The 21,475-nt window shown below is 41.9% G+C and overlaps 2 long non-coding RNA genes across 3 annotated transcripts; both read right to left on the reverse strand.

Moving 5' to 3' along the window:
• Positions 1-6,256: 6,256 nt before the first annotated feature.
• Positions 6,257-11,350, reverse strand: LOC146493633 (uncharacterized). Its single transcript, XR_014871987.1, has 3 exons — positions 10,357-11,350; positions 7,310-10,269; positions 6,257-7,205 (listed from the first exon to the last, which is right to left on the reverse strand). It is a non-coding gene; the product is annotated as an uncharacterized LOC146493633 (long non-coding RNA).
• Positions 11,351-11,395: 45 nt separating this feature from the next.
• LOC146493634 (uncharacterized) lies at positions 11,396-19,858 on the reverse strand. Of its 2 annotated transcripts, none has more exons than XR_014871961.1 (3): positions 17,430-19,858; positions 13,423-17,305; positions 11,396-13,349 (listed from the first exon to the last, which is right to left on the reverse strand). It is a non-coding gene; the product is annotated as an uncharacterized LOC146493634 (long non-coding RNA). The 2 variants fall into 2 exon arrangements; XR_014871962.1 differs by having other exon boundaries at positions 13,423-13,550; positions 17,156-19,858.
• Positions 19,859-21,475: the final 1,617 nt, after the last annotated feature.

Genomic DNA, 21,475 nt, shown 5'->3' on the forward strand with positions numbered 1-21,475 from the left:
CTCTATGCCTTGCGCATACACTTAACTGACTTTTGCTTTAATTTTTCCTTTGATTTTTCTTTGTCATAGCCTCCGTACCTGTTAATGTGGAAGAAGACATTGTGTGATGCTCAATGATGAGAAAATTGATTAAGTGTGTTCAAACACTGCAAATTTCAGCATTTGGCCAACTATTCCTGGATTCCACTGTCAGAAAGAAGGCTTCAGAAGTGCTAGACAATCCACCAGGGAGGGTGTAACATCACTGAAGCATAATCAATATTTTTTAAATGACATGTCATCCCCAGATCCTCCGTCAAACTGACTGGGAGAGTCCCACGAGTTTGTGTGTCAAAGTTCTCACACACACACACACGGCACTATGTAGTGCGTACACTACATATTGATCTTTAATGATGCCTGAAGACCTCCACGAATTCTTACTGCTCAACCCTTTGTAACAGCAATCTACGCACAATGGCTCATTCAACCTGCCAAGAACAAAGTGGGAATAAACATAAATCTAGTTAGGGTTAGTAATTGCCATCTAAGTACCGTGCTCTGACACCATGATTGCAGAGACCGTTTGTGAATAGTATGCCAGCAGAGATCATTTGCCATTTCTGTACCTTCATGCAGGCTTTTATCATTTAAACCTGGCTCATTCTCTACAGTGCACTGTTGCCAGTAATTTCTATTGATGTCTCTTGGGTGATGAAAAGAGTCTAAATTAAAAGCAACACACTACTTTAGTCTCTTTATTTCCACATCACCAAATCTTGGATTGAAATATCATTTGTTTGTATAAATCAGAAAATTATTCACAAATTGCTTTCTCTCTGGTTCCTCCACTGAGACTTCTCCAGTGTTTAAAGTCCAACAGCGTCTATGAACTTAGTTTAAAAGTTCTTTCCCTTAGGGGGATTTTTTTCATTGCATCTGAGAAATATTCTGTGTCCACTGCAGTGTCACTCTCCTGCAAAGATGGATTGTGTTTTATCATGTGATATCAAAAGATTTTTGCAGCTCTTAAGCCTGCCAGCTGCACTCCTTCAATTTTAAGCCAGTGGATGACATGAAAAGCAATGAATGGTCAGTAAGTCTGAAGAGTACAGAGAAAAGCGTGAAAATCAGGAACCAAAGCAGACAAGGAAAGAGACCAAAGCTCTTGCTTTTTCCTCTCTCTGTGCCATTCAAAGCACAAACACTGCTACTTCTCATACTTCAGTTAAAACACTATTCCCCACAGACAATGCATTGCTTACTTCTACAAATTTTCCTTCTGATAAATGCAGTGCTTGCTGCTCTCATTTAATTGTACATGTATGTGGATGAAACACTTTCTTTTTCATCTTCTTCAATGAGCAATTGTAAACATAGTGACCAAGAGCTAATTGGGTGTAGCCTTTCAAATAGTTACTTTGTAACTTTTGCTTCAACTTCAAAGGATTGCTGCTTTGTAATAATTTTGCTTTGATTAGAAATGGACAGCAGCAGAGGCCTGTGGGGGTCTGCAAAAATGATTGCGTGTACATTATAGGATACAGGATTTCAGCATTCTGTAGCTCAGCGAAAGGATTCATTGAAGCTAATAGCAGGAAACCTAGGAGAGAGAGAGAGAGAAGAGTGTGTGAAGCTGATATGTATACAAAACAAGTATAAAACTAGCATTAACACTTGTCACTGATTTATGCAGTGCACGGTGTGTACACGCTATATCCTGCCATCAGAAAGAACACTATGCTGTGCTGACTTAATCAGACCAGTCAGGCTTGAAAAGACACCTGTGATTAGCACAGTTTTACAAAGAGACTAGTATTAGCTAGTAAAGTAAAGATAAACAAGAGGGGAAATAAGGGAGCAGCAGCAGAATACTACAATATGAGAAATTAAGCATTGAATCTTCACTAGTCTGCAGTGCTTCACACAGTGTAACAGCTTAACTGCTTCTGTGTGTCAGTCTAATGTACCATATTTATTGTGGGAAGTGAATCTTTTGCTGTGCATGTGAAAGAAAATGCCACAGTGACAGAAAATGCTTTTAGCATCTGTCTCACTTTCTGCTGCCCAGTCTGTATAAGAAATCAAGAAGACGTTTTAAGCATCTAAAAGATGTGTGCATTTCCTCTCATCACTATAGTTTGCTGCAAAAGTTGACATTGACTTGCCTGGGGGGCCCCAGTAAAGCAGCCCACAACTAGAGTGTGGGCGCCACATGGTCAACATGTCTCAAAGTATGGGGCCAGATGTGGTCCACATTTCATGCCAGAACTGGGACCAAAGTGGGTTGCCCACCACAGGTGCCCACATTTCATGTTGATACCGGGCCCACCATGAGCTGTCCCCACAAAGGGCCCCATGGTTGCTGCGAAACAACAACAAAGTACACAGCCTGTTGTCAAAAGAGGAAAAGTGCACCTTTTTGATGGCGTAAGACAAGACAAGTCTCAGTTGGATACAGAGTTTCAGAAGCTCCTTTTAGTGGCCTAAAACACTGTTTGCATGTGGATGAAAGGATAAAATACATAGAAAATGCTGTGTTTATCACAATATCCACACTTGCATAAACAGGGCCTTACTGTGAGCCATCAAGAAGTTGTGCGATATTAGCCATTGGCTGTATTTATAAAGGAAAATGGAATGTTAAAATGGTGCTGGTCTAACTATTTTCCTCTAATCATACCCTTTGTGGTTTTAAGTGGTCCACAGGTGGGGAAAGCACAACAACAATTACCAGTAGAAGCTTTTAGCCAAAGAACGTCTGCAGAAAAGGAGGATAGTTGCACTGAAGACAGAAACAACATTTGGGAAAGAGATTAGGAGAATGACGAGGGCTAGACAGCTGGACGTTGAAACCATGATTCAAATCCGGTTGGCTTTGAGGAATTGAGGAGTTAGAGCTCAGGTTTTGGATACCTCAAGGGTGACTTTTGCCTTTTCTTTGCTGGCCAAACCTACAAGATCAGGGTTAGAGTGATGGTAGGGATGGATGTTAAGGGTCCCTATCAGATTAAAATGATTAGCAGGGAGGATTATTGGTGTATGAAGAATAGACCCAGGATGTCTCACATCTGATTAAACTACTACAAAATAGACCTTAAAAGGCTACAAAGAAAAGCACAATTACAATGAAGAGAAGCAAAAGAACTACAAGGAAATCCCAGGTAGCTATAAAAAAACTGATAAAATGGCTTAACTATGCAAAATTACTCCAAGAATGCAAAACAACAACAAATGAGTGCAAAAGGACTACAAAGGCAAGGGGGGAAAAACTACAACGTAAAGTTACAGAGAAACTGTAAAGTTACAAAGAAACTGAAAACAATCAAAAAGAGACAAAACAACTGCAAAGAGAGCGATACAACTAAAAATGTGGCAAAAGCAAACAATGAAAAAAAAAAAGTGGATGAAATCACAAAGTGGTACAAAACAAATACAAAGAAAAAACAGCTATAAAAAGAGTTACTGACAAAGTAAAAAGCTACAAAGTAAGAATTTGTAAAACAGCTAAAAGGAGAGCAAAATGGCAACAAGAAAAGCTACAAGTGTTCACAAAGACACAAAATGTATACACATAGATAAAAACAGTTACAAAGAAAACACACGAATACTTAGTTGTTTTGTCTTTTATGCTTCTGTCTTTTTCTGGCATTTCCTCATTTTAAAATTCATGAGTTATTCGCACTAAAGTAAAAACCTCCATCACTTCATGCGGATACCCCTTTGGCGCCAGCTGTGGTCTCAAGGCCGGAGCTGATAATGGACTGTGTTTAGACTGTTCTTCCCATTCCATGCAAGGCCACCTGGGTTGGCTGGAAGACTGTTTACTTAGCCTAGCAGGGCAAAGGACACTGTCTCAGCTGAACTCTGGACACACACACGCACACAGACATATATATATATATATACACATGCAGACAAACACTCATCCCCCTCACTTTCCAAACGCCTTCAACGCTTCATCCCTTCCGATGCTGATGGTGGATCAAGGAGACCAGCGCACAGGCTGCAGGCCCGGATGCACTGTCTACATTGGCTGTCTCTCACCCTTTACCCACCCCTGTTGCTTGTCATGTGTTTCTTTGGTGTATTAAGAGTTTTTTCATGTGCTATGTGCAGAGGTGTTTTTTTCTGTTCTCAAACTGATCTCCCTGTTGGAGCTCAGTCTGGGGGGGGGGGGGGGGGGGGGGGAGTTATTTTTTTCTCCTTATCTTTCCTCATGTGGTGCATTTTCCATTGTTATACCTCTCTGACCTGTCTTCCCCATGTGATGTTTTTGTGTAACGTATGTATGGTCGGAGGGTAAGATGGCGCTGCCATTGCGTGCAATAGGTCGGCAGCCTTAACATGAAATTTCCCCTTGTGGGACTAATAAAGGTATATCAAATTTTATTTAACATTTATTCCATCTCCCCATCCAAAGGTTTCTAAGTCTGTCCTTGCTTGGCACAATCCAGTTGTTGTTGGTGTGTCCAGAAAACCAAGTGCATTTGCTAGCAGTTGTTTGGGGTTTTTTCATCACAGGTTTCCTCGGTTTGGCAAACTACATCCAAACAAAAAATAGCTCATAACTCATGTGTCCATGCCATGTGCTTTTCTCTCAACAGCACTGAGAGAAAAGCAGGTGGCACATGTCATGTGAGGATGGCATGGACACACTAAATAGCAGTGGCTGTGTGATGAAAAGAGCACCGAAATGACTACATAATGACATTAATTCAACATAATTATCTAGCCAAAGAGCTTCTAAATGAGAGTTTTGAAGAGGGGTTGGCTTTGACCAAACTGGACCGTATTTTGTGGCAGGAACAGCTCATCCTTATCCCTTTACCTTCAGTGTTCTTTCACCAGAATGTCAAAGAGGTAAACGGCTGCTGAAGCTGAGATTGAAGAGACTCTGTTCTTTTTGTGGCATTTGCCTGAGAATGGATTGAGCAATGGCTCGAGGAGCTCAGTTATATGTTGTACATCTGACAGAGTCTTACCAGATGAGGGGAAACAGGTGAAAGGCTCTACACTCTAAACCGTGGATTTGAACACGTGTCTGCCAGCAAATCTGTCGGTCATGAATCACAAAACAAATTAGCTTGACACTGTAAATTTAGAGACAGCCCTCCCAGGCATCTATATGCTGTTTAAACACAAGGCCAAAAGGCTACATCACCATTTGAATTCATCAATCTGAAAGAGAAAGCCTCAGGCTCCGAGCTCATCTCCCACTCACTTGGCAAACACACTTATCATGCCCATCACTCCAACCATGACCAATTTCATTGCCCATATCTATAATCTTTTTTTTTATTAGAGCAAATGGCTTTCTGATGGAAATGGAAAATTTTATGATATAGGACAGGTCCCATGTGAAGTGCAGGGACCTGTGACAAACTGACGTGATCAGTATGCATACTGTACATATGCTTAATAAGTTATTGGAAAAATGATCAGGTATGTGACTATTTGACATATAATACAGAGCCTTGAGGACAGGCACAGGGTCACATATAGTCTATTTCATGCATAAGAATAAATATTGTTTATTAGAGTCAGTCAGACTGTGTGGCTGCTGCTCTTTCATCATCATCATCAAATCCGGCTAAATATCTGAATGTAGCCGTCAGGGCAGTTTCATACTTTCAAATCCAGGAATTGTCAGCCCTGTTTGCGTGTCTCTCTCTCCACCACACAAACATAAACTAGAGGACAATTGAGCTCTCTGGTTTTTGAAATGACTGCACTACTGCCACCTGTTGACTGTAAAGCTTTTTTTTTTCAGAAGCAAGAAAAAAACATTTATTACTGAAAGAAAAGCTTGGGTTACATACCTTAATACGTCAAACCTTGAAGTAATTACTTTTCTAAATCTATTTCATAATGTAAATATGTGAGTTCTTCAGATTTCACCAGATTGATGAGGGTGATATGAGGATGCAGGTGACATGTCATATCTGTCCTACACAATATTGTAACAATAAGTTAACAATCAGAATAACTTCAAAATGACTCAGGGATACATCGCTCTGACGGGGACAATGTTCACTCTTCAGCAGTGAAGTGTAAATATTGATATTACTTTCCTATACACATTTTTTTAAAGTGATGCAAGGAAGTTGTGAGGCTATTATTATTATTTCTTAACTTAGTGTTGTTGATTTGATCACTGATCTCAGGTAATGTTACCCTAAGCTGAGATGCACAGGACTCCTAAAAATCATCTTAAAATATGTGTGAGTGTGTGATTTGGGTTTTAATATAAAGAGTTTTAAAAAATGGTTGTGTGAATATAATTCTGTAAACTGTAAACACAATAGCTCAAAAAGTTTTGCATGAATTCTGATCAAACTTTGCAGAGCTGTGGGTGGGGTCATGTTCAAATGTGGCTTATACCCACCAAGGTCTTCAAGGTCAACAAAATGATTTATTGGTTGGAAACTGACAAGAAGCCTCATAACTTAGAAACTGAGTCTTATACACAAGGTGCATATTGTCAACATATAGAAAATACCATATAAAGACCTAAAATAGCATGTCACGTTTGACCTCTGACCTCTCCTTCAAGGTCAATAGCTTGATTTGTAGGTCAAAATCTTAATAATACTCTACTTAAAACAGTTTCTTCTTGCCATTGTTTGTACTGACAACATATGGAATGGCTAATTCTTGATATTATGTTACTTTGGATCTCTGACCTCTTCTTCAACATCAAATAAGGGCATATAAATGTCTTTTATCTTTAAGACTGTGCTTAAAATTATGCTGACCTCGTTTGTATTGGCAACATTTAAGAAATCATGTTAGTGCATGGGGATTTTAAATATAGTTTGCATTCAAATATCATGTCACTGTTAAGGCGTGCACCTCAGACAGAGGCCGGACTCATAAGCAGACAGACTCAAATGAATGCATGAAAGTGATTTAATGGTGAACGTGAAGTTACTGTCTCACAAGTACTGTGGCTATATACAATAAGTGGAAGAAATACAGCATTCTAGAATATGAGTACTGACACTATTACAGGGACAGAATTCAGTGACTACAAATACAAACTATGGATATTTATACTGTGATACATTCTATGACATGACTATGATTTGGGGACTGTGTTCTAAGGAAGCTACCACTGTGATTCAAAGCAGGACACTACACAAAACACCAAGACAGGGACCTTGGTGAGGGAGAATCCAGAAGCGAGGCAAACTGATGGAGACAGGGAAAGGCGTTCTGTGAGACTGTAACAGAGGAGAAGTATAGCAGCAGGGAGTTTTTTAACAATTGCATAGGATTTAAAAAGTATTATTAGTCATCCAGTACAGGTAAATGGCTGAAAGCTTACTTGGTTGCAGGTGGAGGCTTACGGGAGGAGGAGGAATTTTCCAAGGAGGTCCGGGTGGGTGGAAGCATTTTTGATCCAACAGATGAAATGCAGGATAGGCAGACAGGTGAGGCGAGCGGGGTAATCCGAATGGAAAAGCTAGAGCGGAATCCAGCGACTGGGTGGGGAGCAATAGTCAGGTGAGCAGCAGCACAGCAGTTTCTGTGGATCATAACCAACCAACTGTGGTTTGCAGATGTTCTGGTGGAAAATTTGTGTCAGCGCTGGGTCTAAAAGCTGCAGCTTGATTAACATCAGGTGTGGCTTCCTGGAGAGACTACCCTGACTCCGCCCTGGAGAGGTGGAATTATAGGCTACGGAAAACACTGACACTCACCCTGACCAAGACAGTATCCCCTTGTCAAGGGACGCCTCCTGGAGGCTAACTCGCCTCTGACCAGCGACGATCTCTGAAAAATCTCAGAAACAAGACAGCGGTCAAGAATCAGTGATTGAGGCACCTCTGGCAACTGGAACTGCCGGCCCCTCCCCGATAGCGAACATTGAGGATACACCGCAGTGTACGCTGGGTGTCCATAAATGAGCCAGATGGGTGGAGAGGGGACGGACAGAGGGCACAGTGGATTCGTGATGACAGGTTTCACTAGAGAGACATTAAACGTTGGGTGGATTATGAGGGAAGCTGGCTGCTTGAGTCTGACTGCAGTGGGGCTGATCACCCTGTCCACCTCATATGGTCCAGTGTAGCGGGGATCCAGTTTGCGGGACTCTGTTCTGAGGGGTATGTCCTTGGCGGCAAAGCACACCTTCTGTCAAGGAGTGAAAGTGGGAGCAGTTGACCGTTGCCAATTGGTATAATGACAATGACAGTTCACTGACCTCAGGAGTGCCCGTCACGTCCGTCTCCATGCACGTCGACTCTTTTGCACAGTCATAGGGCCTGTGAGGAGGCAGAGTGAGTGCTTTGTCCTTACTGAATATTTCCTGGAGGTCATGTTATTCCTGGGCTACAAGGGAGAGGTCAGGAGGGTCTTCTTAGGGGTTGGAGGACACAGTGTGATCAGTGGGACAAGCTGAGGTTAAACAATTTGCGTGACAAAAGGGTCTCTAAATCAGCACTCTGTCCTGCCCAATCTAAATGAAGATTGTGAAGCCTTAACTAAGGGAGACCTAGAACCAGGGGATTGCTAGATGAGAGAAATGTTAAAAAAAAAAAAAAAAAAAACCCACAAGGGTTTCCCTATGATTTTCAGAAGTGACTAAGGTGACAAGCTCTGTTTGGTGTGTAATGTTAATGTTATGTTAATGGAGTTAATGGAGAATACTTGGTCATTTAAGGCTTAGGGATGGGCGGCTTTAACTCACATAGCGGAAGATTTAACCGTCGCGCTAACCCCAAATCGATGTTTCGCTCTGGAATCAGTGAGAGCTTGCATGGTGTAAGTGTCTTGGTCGGCCACTAAGGAAACTTCGAGCAAAAGATGGGGATTCAGATCAGTTTGGGTACCGCCCAGCCGTAACCCCAAGACTACTGGCGGGCGACACCTTTTAACTTCTTAGGGCAAGTGGCAACTAAATGATTCGATTCACCGCAGTAAAAACAAGCATGAGCGCAAACGCGCCGCTCTCTCTCCTCCAGAGATAAACACGACCGCCCTATTTGCATTGGCTCAGGGGCGGACTCCTCTCTAGGGGGCGGTAAAGCATTAGCTAGCAACTGGCGCTACAGCAACCGGAGCGAAGCGTTGCGAAGGGCGCCGGACAGAGCCTCTCTCGCGCTCTCTCTCCCTCAAGCGGTTATCGATTCGCAGGGTGAGGGAGGCTAACTCCTCAAAGGTAGCCGGTTCATCCCGGTAGGCAAGCTGGTCTTTCATAGTTTCATTCAAAGATTGCAAATAGACCGCCTGAAGGGCGCGATCAGACCAACCCGCCGCAGCACGAAAATCTATCAGGTAGTCAGCTATACTGCGTCTACCCTGACGGAGATTTAGAAGTTTCCTAGCAATGCTGGCCTCAGAGACGGCGTGCACAAACGTCGTCTTTAATTGCCCCATGAACTCATCATAGGAACAGGACTGCAATTCAACAAATACGCATGAGCCCAGGTCAGTGCCCGCCCGCTCAATTTACAAAATAAATAGGACACTTTAGCAGAATCACTAAGAAACAACTGAGGCGAGCGATTGAAAACTAATTCACACTGTAATTTGAACACCCCCAAACTTCCTGGTTCCCCAGAGAACTGTTCAGGTTCCGGGAACGTGGCACTCCAAAAACAGGGTAAAACAGAATACCGACCTGGGCTGGCAGCGCACTTGGGAACTAATTTGGGAAGCAGAGATGATTCCAGAGCGGTGTCAGCTCCCTCTGGAAGTGGGACTGTGCACCGTGATGGCCCCTGAACAGCAGCCTGGAGCTGAGCTTGGCTTGACTTTCACCCAGTACACTGACCCTAGCGAGCTGAAACTGAATAGATTGCTCACGGCTGGCCAATAAGGCGCCCTGATCAGCAATCATGATTCTGGTCAGGTCTGCCGAGTCCATTATGCTTGCCAGAACCTTAAGGCGTGCGCCTTCAGACACAGTACAGAGTCAAATGAATGTGTGATAGTGATTTAATGCCGAACGTAAAGTTATAGTACGGTGCTTGTGAGACAGTGACTATATACAACAAGTGGAAGAAATACAGCACACTGGAATATGAGTACTGGACTATATACAGGGATAGAATTCAATGACTACAAATACACAATATGGTTATTTATACTGTGATATGGGGACATAACATCCTTATGACGTGACTATGATTTGAGGATGGGGTTCTAAGGAAGCTAAGCAGTCCTTAGCTACGAACTGATTGAAAGCAGGACACTAAACAAGAACACTAAGATGGGGAGCTTGGTGAGGGGAATCCAGAAGCGAGGCAAACTGATGGAGACAGGGAAAGGTGTTCTGTGAGACTGCAACAGAGGAGAAGAATATCAGTGGGGAGTTTTTCCAACAGCTGCATAGGATTAAACAGTACGGGAAAATGGCTAAAAGCTTACTTGGTTGCAGGTGGAGGCTTGAGAGGTGGAGGAATTTTTCAAGGAAGTCCAGGTGAGTGGAGGCAATTTTGAGCCGAAAGATTCTATGAAATGCAGAGAGGCAGACAGGTGAGGCGAGCGGGGTTATCCGAATGGAAAAGCTGGAGCGGAATCCAGCGACTGGGTGGGGAGCAACAATCAGGTGAGTGGATCATAATGAGTCACAAAGTAAGTCAAAGCAAAAATCCTTAAACTAGACATGAAAAGCAGCCGACACCAACTGTGGTTTGTAGACGTTCCGGCAGAGAATTGGTGTCAGCGCTGGGTCTAAATGCAGCAGCTTGATTAACGTCAGGTGTGGCCTCCTGGAGAGACCCTGACTCCGCCCCGGAGAGGTGGAGTGACAGGCTATGGAAAAACACTGAGACTCCCCCTGACCATGACAGTCACATTTCACCTCTGATCTTACTTTTAAATTTCACATCTGCCGTTCTTTCAAGCTGACTCCAAAATGTGTTATTTTTCATGAACTATTAAAACAAATGTAATATATACAAAACACAAACTATTCCCATTAAAGTAAAAACTGACCAGACAGTGAGCTGCTTGAAGGTGAAGTGCTCACTGAGTGCTTCTGGTTCTTTGGCACTTAATTAAATTAAAATTGTTCATTTAAAATTGCTAATTTCCTTTTAAAATTTGCCAGTGCTAGTCAAAAAACATCAGCAGATTTCTTACCTTTCCATCACTAAACCTAGTGGATTTTACAGCAGGTTAGACTGCCCTATCCCCACACCTAGCTCCCACAAGCCAAAAAAAAAAAGTGATTAAAACATTAATACTCTTCATTAGGTTTTGTGTTTTTTCTCATTCTAGGACCTGCAGATACCCAGCTGCATTCACAGCTGTTATATTAGCAGGCAGTAAGACACTTTAATGTCTTTCTTTTATTGGAACTGAGTCATTTGCAGGCCACAAAATAAAACTGAGGGTAAGAAATAAAAAGAAATGATGCACAAAAATATGGGGGGGGGGGGGGGGGGGGTGCGGGGGGGGGGGGGAGGGTGCGGTGGGGTAATTCCCAACAACACCAGCAGGGGGCGGTGATGCCACATGATGGAGAACATGATTGGATGAGACAGGTGGTGGTGGCCTCTCAAACAAGCCACATTTCTTCTATTTTGCATTTGCCTTCATTTTAATGCTTTGCAGAAAAGAGGAATTGTATGCCATGGAAAAAATGAGCGTACGATACTTACCACCCCTTGGAGATAAATCCTGGACACAAAAGATTCCATCACTTTCCTGGCCTTTATTTAACAGGCCTCAGTCACAGATAGTTTCTATAACTCATTCTATCATGCATCAGAACTAGAATTTCTTCTAGATCGTGGCTCAAGAGTTGGGAGTTTGCCTTGTAATCGGAAGGTTGCCAGTTCAAGCCCCGGCTTGGACAGTCCCGGTCGTTGTGTCCTTGGGCAAGACACTTCACCCGTTGCCTACTGGTGGTGGTTAGAGGGCCCGGTGGCGCCAGTGTCCGGCAGCCTCGCCTCTGTCAGTGCGCCCCAGGGTGGCTGTGGCTACAATGTAGCTTGCCATCACCAGTGTGTGAATGTGTGTGTGAATGGGTGGATGACTGAATGTGTAAAGTGCTTTGGGGTCCTTAGAGACTAGTAAAGCGCTATATAAATACAGGCCATTTATTCTCTTCAAGAACACATTATTTTTATTGAGGCTGATGTTTTTTTACGAGGTCTAATTGGAAATAAATTTATGGCTAAAGAATAAAAGACCAGACCTGGTGAATGACTCATCCCAAAATGGCTAAATTGGGGACCTCGGGGCATAAATTTGTTGAGCCTCTAATACAGCAACCAGCCATTACATTACACCTGACACTGGCAGAACAATGTATTTGTCATGTGGTTTATCTATATAAGCAGAAAACAACTCACAAGCTTTAAACTTCACAGCTTTTAAAGCTTTTAAAGTATTATTTACAGGAACTGTTTCAGAGGTCAGTGAAATAAACTTAGATTTACTGTTTCCTGACACATTTGATTATTGAGTACTAAAAAAATTATTTTCTTCCCTTGATTTTGAAAACAAAAAGGTAAGAAATGCATCCTTAAAGTATATCTGACACAGAATAATAGTACAGGTGTTAATCTTTTTTGATTCATGGGAGAATGTATGTTTTGTGGAACAGAAAATACAGTTTCTTAAATCTACAGTGTATTGACACTTCACTTCACTTGTTCCATATTTTGCCATTTTACTGAGCAGTGATTTCCATTTGGCCACTCTACCATACAGTGCTGATTGGTGGAGTGCTGCAGAAATGGCTGTCCTTCTGGAAGATTCTCCCAACTCCAAAGAGCCCTGTGAGAGTGAACACTTGGGTTTTTGATCACCTACTTATTAGGGCTCTTCTACCCCAATTGCTCAGATTGGCTGGGCAACCAGCTCTAGGAACAATCCTGGTGGTTCCAAACTTCTACCATTTACAGATGATGGAGGTACCTGTTCTGTACCCCTCCTGCATCTTAGGCCTGACATTTCTTTAGAATTCATGGCTTGGTTTGTGCTCTGACATGCGCTCCTAACTATGAGACCTACAGGTCTTTCCAAATCATATCCAGGCAACTGATTTTACCTCCAGTCAAACTGTAGAGATGTGCGACAGATGATCAGTGGAAACAGGATCCAGCTGAACTTAATTTTGAGTGTCCTGGCAAAGGATATGAATACTAATGTACATGTTGTATTTTATTTATACATTTGAAATAATTTCAAGCAAAGGAGTGTTTGGGAGAGGAGCACAAAGGATCACAGTAGTCTGTCATGAAATTCCAGAGGATGTCCTGGAAATGCATGGGAGGCAGGAGGGCAGGAAAGTTAGTGAGGTGAGCAGTTGAGTTTTCCAAGTAGAGTCACTGCTGAGTGTTGGAGGTAGAACCAGTGATTGACAGAAACTGTGGCAGTGGATGGATTTTGGAAGTCGTGGCCAGGAACTGAAGCACAGGGAAACAAGATTACACATGAAGAAATAACCATATAAGTGAGACACAAGGAAGGCCTAGTTACCATCTATGAACTGGCGGAGAGTGGAGGACAACGTTGGTCCCTTCTGCTGATTAGCCGTGGATCCAACACAGGTGAAACACCAGGAACTCAGCCCATGAGGGCGGACACAGGGATCGCATCGGCTCCAGCTGGAAAACCAGACACTCCCATGGTCCATGAAAAGTTGTATAAAGCACTTTTAGGCAGAATAGAAAATCGCTATATAAAAAACAGTCTGTTTACCAATTTGTAAAACACTGCATTCTGTTTTAACATTTTCTACATCACCCCATGCTTTAGGGTTGTTCCTTACATGATACAGGTACCCAACCAAAAGAAATGTATATGTTGAGGTTGTGGTTCAAAACATTACAGCTTCTGCAGGGCATGCTTTTTCCTTTGTAGAAAATGGGAGTTATTTTTGCCAGTTTGAGCATCACACACTTCAATTTTATGCATTCTCTTTCATAATAATGCATTAATCTCTGACTGTGCTGCAAACACACAAATAAACAAACCACCTATAGCTAACACCTTCTGTGAATGTGCTGCAAAAAACACACATAATACTAATCTCCTACAATAGCATTACTTGAACCTACTAACACATCTGGCTGCCAGTAGCTATTAATAGTTGACATATAAAAACAGAATGTTCCTCTTCTGTGGTTTTAGATTTCACCATCCTTTAAGAGTTTGGTCTTCTGATCTTTTTGAGCTTGTTTATTCTACAAAAAAGTTTGTTTGTATCTGGAATATTTCCAAACTTTCATTTGTAATTGTGAAAAAAGAGGAGTGGGAGTGGGATTGAATTAACACATGATCTCTATGTTTGGTGAAATACTGCATGAGAAACAATTTACAGAGGAATCTTAACTTTGTGTTAAGTTTGTCTGAGAGTGCAATACAATGTCAAAGGATTTAGGCCTAAAGAACATTTAATGTTGTTTTATGATGTTTAAGTGATTTTTGAGATCATAATCTTCTTCCCATCTACACTTTACCAAACATTTCCAGTGGTTTGTTCAGTTTCTGCCTGTTTCACATGTTCTTTAAAACCTACTGCAGATTTTTTTTATTGGGTTTATCATTTAAATGACCATTTAAGTTTCATTCTATAAAACTGGCTTATAAGAATGCATGAAACCAGCCACATGGTCCAGTTTGCCATTTCTTAAAGGCCATCAAGTTCTTAACACAGGTTTTACGATTAGATGTCACATTTTTTACACCAGACTTAGTGCTGATACCCTAAAATAGTTCTTGTTTTATTCCTGTGAAAGAAAACTCTAACCAACCTATCCAGGCCTTTGTAACTCTGAGTATGAAGTCTTTGCTTGCTTATTGTTCTTCTTCTCTGATACTTTCTGCCTTTATTGTATTGTACTGTATCTTTATTTTGAACATGTTAGTATAACAACAACAACAACAGTCATCTGCAGATCCTTGGTGGTTATCGGCCTTCATTAAGTGCATTTTTGCTGTCATTTTTTTGTAGTTTTTACTCTGCTAGTTTGTTGTGGTTCCCTCTGTCCCCCAGGTGTTGATCCACTCTCTCTGTCTAATCACAGTTTTTCATGAGCGTGCCCATTTCTTACTAATTCTCCTGACATTATTCTTTTTGACATTTTAAATCAAACTCTTGGAGCAGCTCACCAAGCTGTTCCCTGGAATCTCTTGGGATCTCTTAAGTCTTAAGAATATTCGTAGCATAATGTCTCTCGGGAAGTACCAGCAGGCATGTTCGTATGTGCCAGCCTTAAAATTTTTCATGGCAGAAGATTTTAATCTGACAGCTTGGTCCACAGACCAAAGACATGCACTACAGGGTCAGTGGTGACTTTAAATGAGACAGGTATGAATGTGAATGTGAGCATCTCCCTAGCACTCTGTCTCGGATGCACTGCTCTTCTTATTGTCAGCCAGGATTGGTTTCCATGTTTTTTTTCTGCTGCTGGCTGACAGCTGATGTGCACTTAAGTGACAGGTCTGGTGCAGGGTCAGCAGCAGGACAGTCATCTGGGTCTGTAAGACTCTGAAGTCTCTCTTTGTCTAACATGTCATCCATTTCTTAACTAGAAACCTGTTTCTCTTCTCAGCTATCAGCTGTTGTTTTAATTTAGACAGCTAGATGATGTTAAACAGAAGGAGCCCTGGCTCTTAATGACGGGTTGTAAAACGTGGCAAATTTTATTTGGCCCCCCTGTGGATATATTTATGAGGGATAATTGTAGGTAATCAAAATACAAAAGCACAATGTGCTATTTAATACAAAGCTTGTCCAATTTTAGCTAATTCAGCAACTGTTGAAGGAATCAAAATGTTTTACAAAGTGCTCCAACTGGTGTTTTTTGATTACATGAGTCAGAGTGTAATGAGTTCACACTACTCTTGTTCCCCTGCTAAACATGTGGTAACTGTGCACATTAACTTTGTTTATACATTTCTGCACATTCAGAAATCTCAAGTATATCTGTGTTCACGTAAGTTTTGAGAAATCGTGTTCATCACTACGCTAATGTTAGTTGGCAAACATTAGTGCTTGTAAATTGCAATAATAAGTCTCAGAACACGCTCGGGTTTTAGACGTTTTGAAGAAAAATGCCCCTAAAATTGTGTCTCTTCTTTGTTTTTGGTTCTGGCTCCTCAATGATAATCAGTCTCTCTGCCTGCACACAGCACACTTTACCAGAGATGCAGCTGCCCAGCTTCTGATCGAAACAGTGTGTGAAGGTGAAAATGTCAATTTGTGTGTTGCAGGATAATTACATTTATGGGAAAAAATTTGGTGCTTGTATGATTCATAACTCATATTTTGTACATAAAAAGACTCGTTGCTAAAGCACAGACCCACTTTTATATGCCAGTAGCTTCTGCATCCTGGTGTTTTCTGCTTTATGATCTGAGTCTATTTTCCTTTCCACAGAAGGGGGGAAAGGAGCACCTAGATAGCCATAATTACCCTTTTGCAACCATGAAAGTCAAAAAGTGATTGAAGGTGCAGTCCTTCACCCTTTTTTGGAATTTGCACAACTAGCTAGGGAACATCCAATATCCCTACTAAGGACATTATTTGTTAAATCATAGATGTTTTTGATATTTCTGAGAGATAAAAAGTAGAAAAAGTTGCCAAGTTGCCTTTTGTTGGCAGAAAATCTTTGACATGAACTGGGAGATCACTAAAGCATAACCAACATTACCAGCTTAAATTTGATTTGATGAACACTGGAACACACATTTTTTAAGTGACTTTAAAGGATGCCATATGTTGTTTCTTGGGTCCCACAGTAGTCACAGAGTCCCTTTCAGATGGGCAGCTCCAGTCACAAAGCAGAGCTGTTCTGATTATAGGGCATTCACTGAAATAGTGGAGATGACATCAGTGACCAACTTTTTTGTGGGGGTTCTGCTGGGATAGCAGTGAGAAAAGCCTGGTCTGAGGCACAATAACAGACTGTGGCATGAAAGCGGTACCAGGGTAAATTGGCCTCAGAGAAGAGGCTGGTGAGAGCAGATATAATTTGAAAGAGAACAGAAGGCAAAAGGGCCAGAGTGCATGAAATGACAGGATAAAAAATGTAAATTACTGTATTACAGAATCCTTTTTCATGGGCATAAAAAAACCAAATTGTGATATGAAAGTAAAAGAGAGAAGTTTGGGTTATAGTTGTGGTGAGAGATCTATTGTAGTATATTTCTATACTTTTGACTTTGAAATTATATAGGCTTCCTTCCTTTGGCATGAACTCTTTACCTCAATTCTGTTTATGACTCTTTAGGCTGACTGTCCACTCCTCCTCTTCTTTGTCCTGTGTCCCCTCCACATCCATCTCCATCCTCCCGCTCCACCACAACACTCTCCTGCTCTCTTCACTCTTGCCAAAACCTCAAGCCTGTACTAGAGCTGCAGACAAAGACACAAACATAAAGTGGCAACCTCTGGGTCAAGCCCTCATGATACAGACAGTCGCAGTGGCTGGAGGAAAGAATTTAAGAAAACGGACAAATACAGTTTCATTGCTACCTACCTAAAACAGTTAATTACATATGGTCACTGATCTGGAATTGTTTTTGTAGGCTGTCTGTGAACAAACTCTGTGGTTCTTTGCAAGCTGCCTATTTAATCTCCTCCATGGATTTCCCTCACACTGGTTGAGCTGCATTGACACGTGCTGCAAGCTGTAGACGAAAAGGGGGGAAGGACCTTTCAGTTTGTGACAACAAAAGATTTCTTGATTATACTCACAACAGATCTCTCACACTTGTAGTGTCCAAGGTCTGATTCAGACTTCTTAGCAGAGTCTATGATGTAATCTACCTAAATGGCCAAGGTGATGCTATTCTCTCGCTGATAAGTTCAAAAACTGTGGCAAAAATCTAACCGGAAACGCACACAAAGAATCGATAGTGCTGAAGGGTAAATGGACTGATTCTTATATAGCGCTTTTCTAGTCTCCTGGAGTGCTCAAAGCACTCAATACAACATGCTTCACTATCTTCTAAGCTTTTAATGCTTCCTAACTAACACTGACACTCCGATGGATCATCGGAGAAAAACCTGGGGTTAGTATCTTGCCCAAGAATACTTGGCATGCAGACTGGAGGAGCCAGGGATCAAACCACTAGCCTTCCAATTGGTAGGAGACCTGCCCTACCTCCTGTGGTAGTGTGTGCTGTTCTTTGATGTTTGATATTTCAGTTTTTCGTGTACCTTTTAAAGTTTTATAATTGCCAAAATGGCCAGTTCAAGGTCATACCAAAGCATAAGTAAAGACTTTACCTAAGCCACGCCAAAACCTTTGTTTTATTTACTTATTTGCATATATTTAGTTCTTATATTCTTCTTCTGAATTTTCTGGTAGAGAGCAGAAATCATGGTTCCATCGATTACAGCAAATGGTCCAGATCCTGAAGCATCTTCAGGTAGTGTGATGGTCTGATGCCATCACACTCGCACTACCACCACCATGTTTGACTGTCGGCATGATGTTGTTTTTATGAAATGCTCTCTTACTTTTATGCCAGATGTCTTGGGACTCAAACATTCTGAAAAATCTACCTTTTGTCTCATCAGTCTACAGAATATGTTCCCAAAAGTCCTGGGGATCAACAAGATGTTCTTTGGAAAATGTGAGACGAGCTTTTGTACTCTTTTTGGTCAGCAGTGTTTTTAATCTTGGCTCTCTCATTAACATTCACACATAGTCAAAGCCCGACAGATGCACTGGAGAGGGCAACATTAACATGTAAGCTGCAAAAAACAGGCATCCTTAACACGAGCTTAATGTTCAAGTTCCATTCATAATCAGCCTACTAGTTATTAAGCATGTGCAAAGGTTTGAAAAAACTGCATGTGTCAAAAAGACTAAGCCTATAACAGCTAGCATTTTCTAACCAAAGCCACCCAGCAGCCAAGAAGCTCCGCACAGAGTTCTGTGTCAGCTAGGAGACAGGAGCTGTGTCACTGTGTTAATACCTACTTGTGCTCATTTCCCAAGGCGACTTATCTTTCCCAGGGGAAACGGACACTGATCCATTTAGCTGCTTGTTAGGAGCACTGTTTTGTCTTGCCTCTACTTTCTCCTGCCAGCTCCAGGGCTCCAAACAGAGCCAACATGGTCATTCATACATAAACACAAGAAATTTCAATTGAAGCAATTGCACATTGAGATTGATTGTATAAAAAATGAATACAACGTGGACCCCGTATTTCTTGGAAATAATCTTACGTAATTGCACAGAGAACCCAAAATCATTTTCTAGCATGATTGGCAGTGAGTGCTTGAAATCCACATCATGGCTCACAGTGCAGGTTTACCATGGTGGTTGCAATCACTAACAGTAATAAACAGGAATAGTTATACTGGTTCTGACTGAGCTCAGGGACATTTAAATATCAGGTGGTTGGTTTTAGAATTACTTATATCAAGTGTAAAATCATTGTGCTATATAAATGCCAATCTTTTTTGCTGTAGGTTGTCATGAGGCATTCAAGATCATTCATATCTTCTTCTCAATAATACAGTGCAGAGGCTTAAACATTCATATTCAATTATTTTTAGTCCTACTGCCCTAAGTGCTGTAGGATATCCATCCATCCATCCATTCGCTTCCGCTTATCCTTTTCAGGGTCGCGGGGGGCGCTAGAGCGCTAGAGAATTGGATTAGAGCCTATCCCAGCTGTCATAGGGCGAGAGGCGGGGTTCACCCTGGACAGGTCGCCAGTCTGTCGCAGGGCCAACACACAGGGACAGACAACCATTCGCACTCACATTCACTCGCACATTCACACCTAATGGCAATTTGGATTATCCAATTAACCTATCCCCACAAGCTGCATGTCTTTGGACGGTGGGAGGAAGCCGGAGTACCCGGAGAGAACCCACACAAACACGGGGAGAACATGCAAACTCCATATTAGGTTATTATTGGACGTAACAATAATAATTATAACAATAATAACGCACGGTGGTTAGCACTGTTGCCGCACAGCAAGAAGGTCCTGAGTTCAATTCCACCATCAGGCCGGGGTCTTTCTGTGTGGAGTTTGCATGTTCTCCCCATGTTTGTGTGGGTTCTCTCCGGGTACTCCGGCTTCCTCCCACCGTCCAAAGACATGCAGCTTGTGGGGATAGGTTAATTGGAAAATCCAAATTGCCATTAGGTGTGAATGTGCGAGTGAATGTGAGCGCGAATGGTTGTCTGTCCCTGTGTGTTGGCCCTGCAACAGACTGGCGACCTGTCCAGGGTGTACCCCGCCTCTCGCCCTATGACAGCTGGGATAGGCTCCAGCGCCCCCCGCGACCCTGAAAAGGATAAGCGGAAGCGAATGGATGGATGGACAATAATAACATAGAGTTTGAATGTGGCATAAAAGTGGTTCTAGTTCCAACCATCTGCTTCTATCTATCTGTTTCTAGACAAGACTAAAAGACAGGATTCAGTCAACAACTAGAGCAGCCAGACACAGCACTGAAAAGAGATAAAGATTAGACTAAAGATCATTGTGACTCAGTTAAGCAGACTGAAAGACTATGCTTCTTCCTGTGGCTGCGGTATGAATAGGATAGAGTTTAGAGGGGGATAAACTTCCAGCATCAACGTCGCTACCAACCCAAGTCTGTCCATGAGGCATCGCACATGTGTACCAGTGTTGACGTCATAAGGAGTAGATTGAGAAGTCACTCGTGACTAATTTCCACAAAATAGAGTTAAAGGTCCGTGACAGCTGTTACGTAACCAGCAAAAGGGCTGTGAATATGCTAAGGGTGATCCATCACAGTGTTTTAGAGACAGAATATTCTGTTTATTTTAATTATTTTTGAATTAATGATGGGTCACATGACTTCCTTAGAGTGGTAGTGTTTAGCACTGTTGCCTCAAACCAAGAAGGTCTTGCTTTGGTTCAAATCTGTTGTCTGGGGCCTTTCTGGTAGAGTTTCGTATGTGTGGGTTCTCTCAGGGTTCTCCTGGTTCCTCCCACTGTCCAAATACACTCTTGTCAGGTGAGCACTGAGAAAGGCTCATGACTTATCCAGGGTGTATCCCATTTTCCACCCCATGACCACTGGGATAAGCTTCACACCTGCATGAACCAGAATTGGATAAATGGTTAAAAAACGGAGGGCTGTCTGGTTTATTCAAATACGATTATGAGTGGCATTCAGTTCACACTTTTAGTCAGTTTCTTAATGCTGGTTGTGCACAAGTAAAAATATAAAGGATGGGATCCACCTATGTTAAAAAAAAAAAAAATCATTATTAAATATTTTCTTGACTCTTACATTTTAAAAATTAAATTCTAATAATTTTATTTTAATGTTAAGTTGTGAAAATGAATGATTCATTTGTTTTTTCCCTCACTATCATACAGCCATGTCATCCAGACCCTATAGAATCACTGTTCTGTCAATCCTGATGTTTTGAAATTTTAGATTGTTGCAGATTGCCACACAAACCAACTTAATCATAGTCTTCCTGTGTTGGCAGGCGTGACACACCGCCAGTAGTCACAATCACCGGTATTGCCAGTAAAAGCAAAACTCCCTTTCATGAGTGTATCAAGCTGTTCTGT

The sequence above is a fragment of the Neolamprologus multifasciatus genome, chromosome 22 (assembly GCF_963576455.1).
Source record: "Neolamprologus multifasciatus chromosome 22, fNeoMul1.2, whole genome shotgun sequence".
Lineage (NCBI taxonomy): Eukaryota > Metazoa > Chordata > Actinopteri > Cichliformes > Cichlidae > Neolamprologus > Neolamprologus multifasciatus.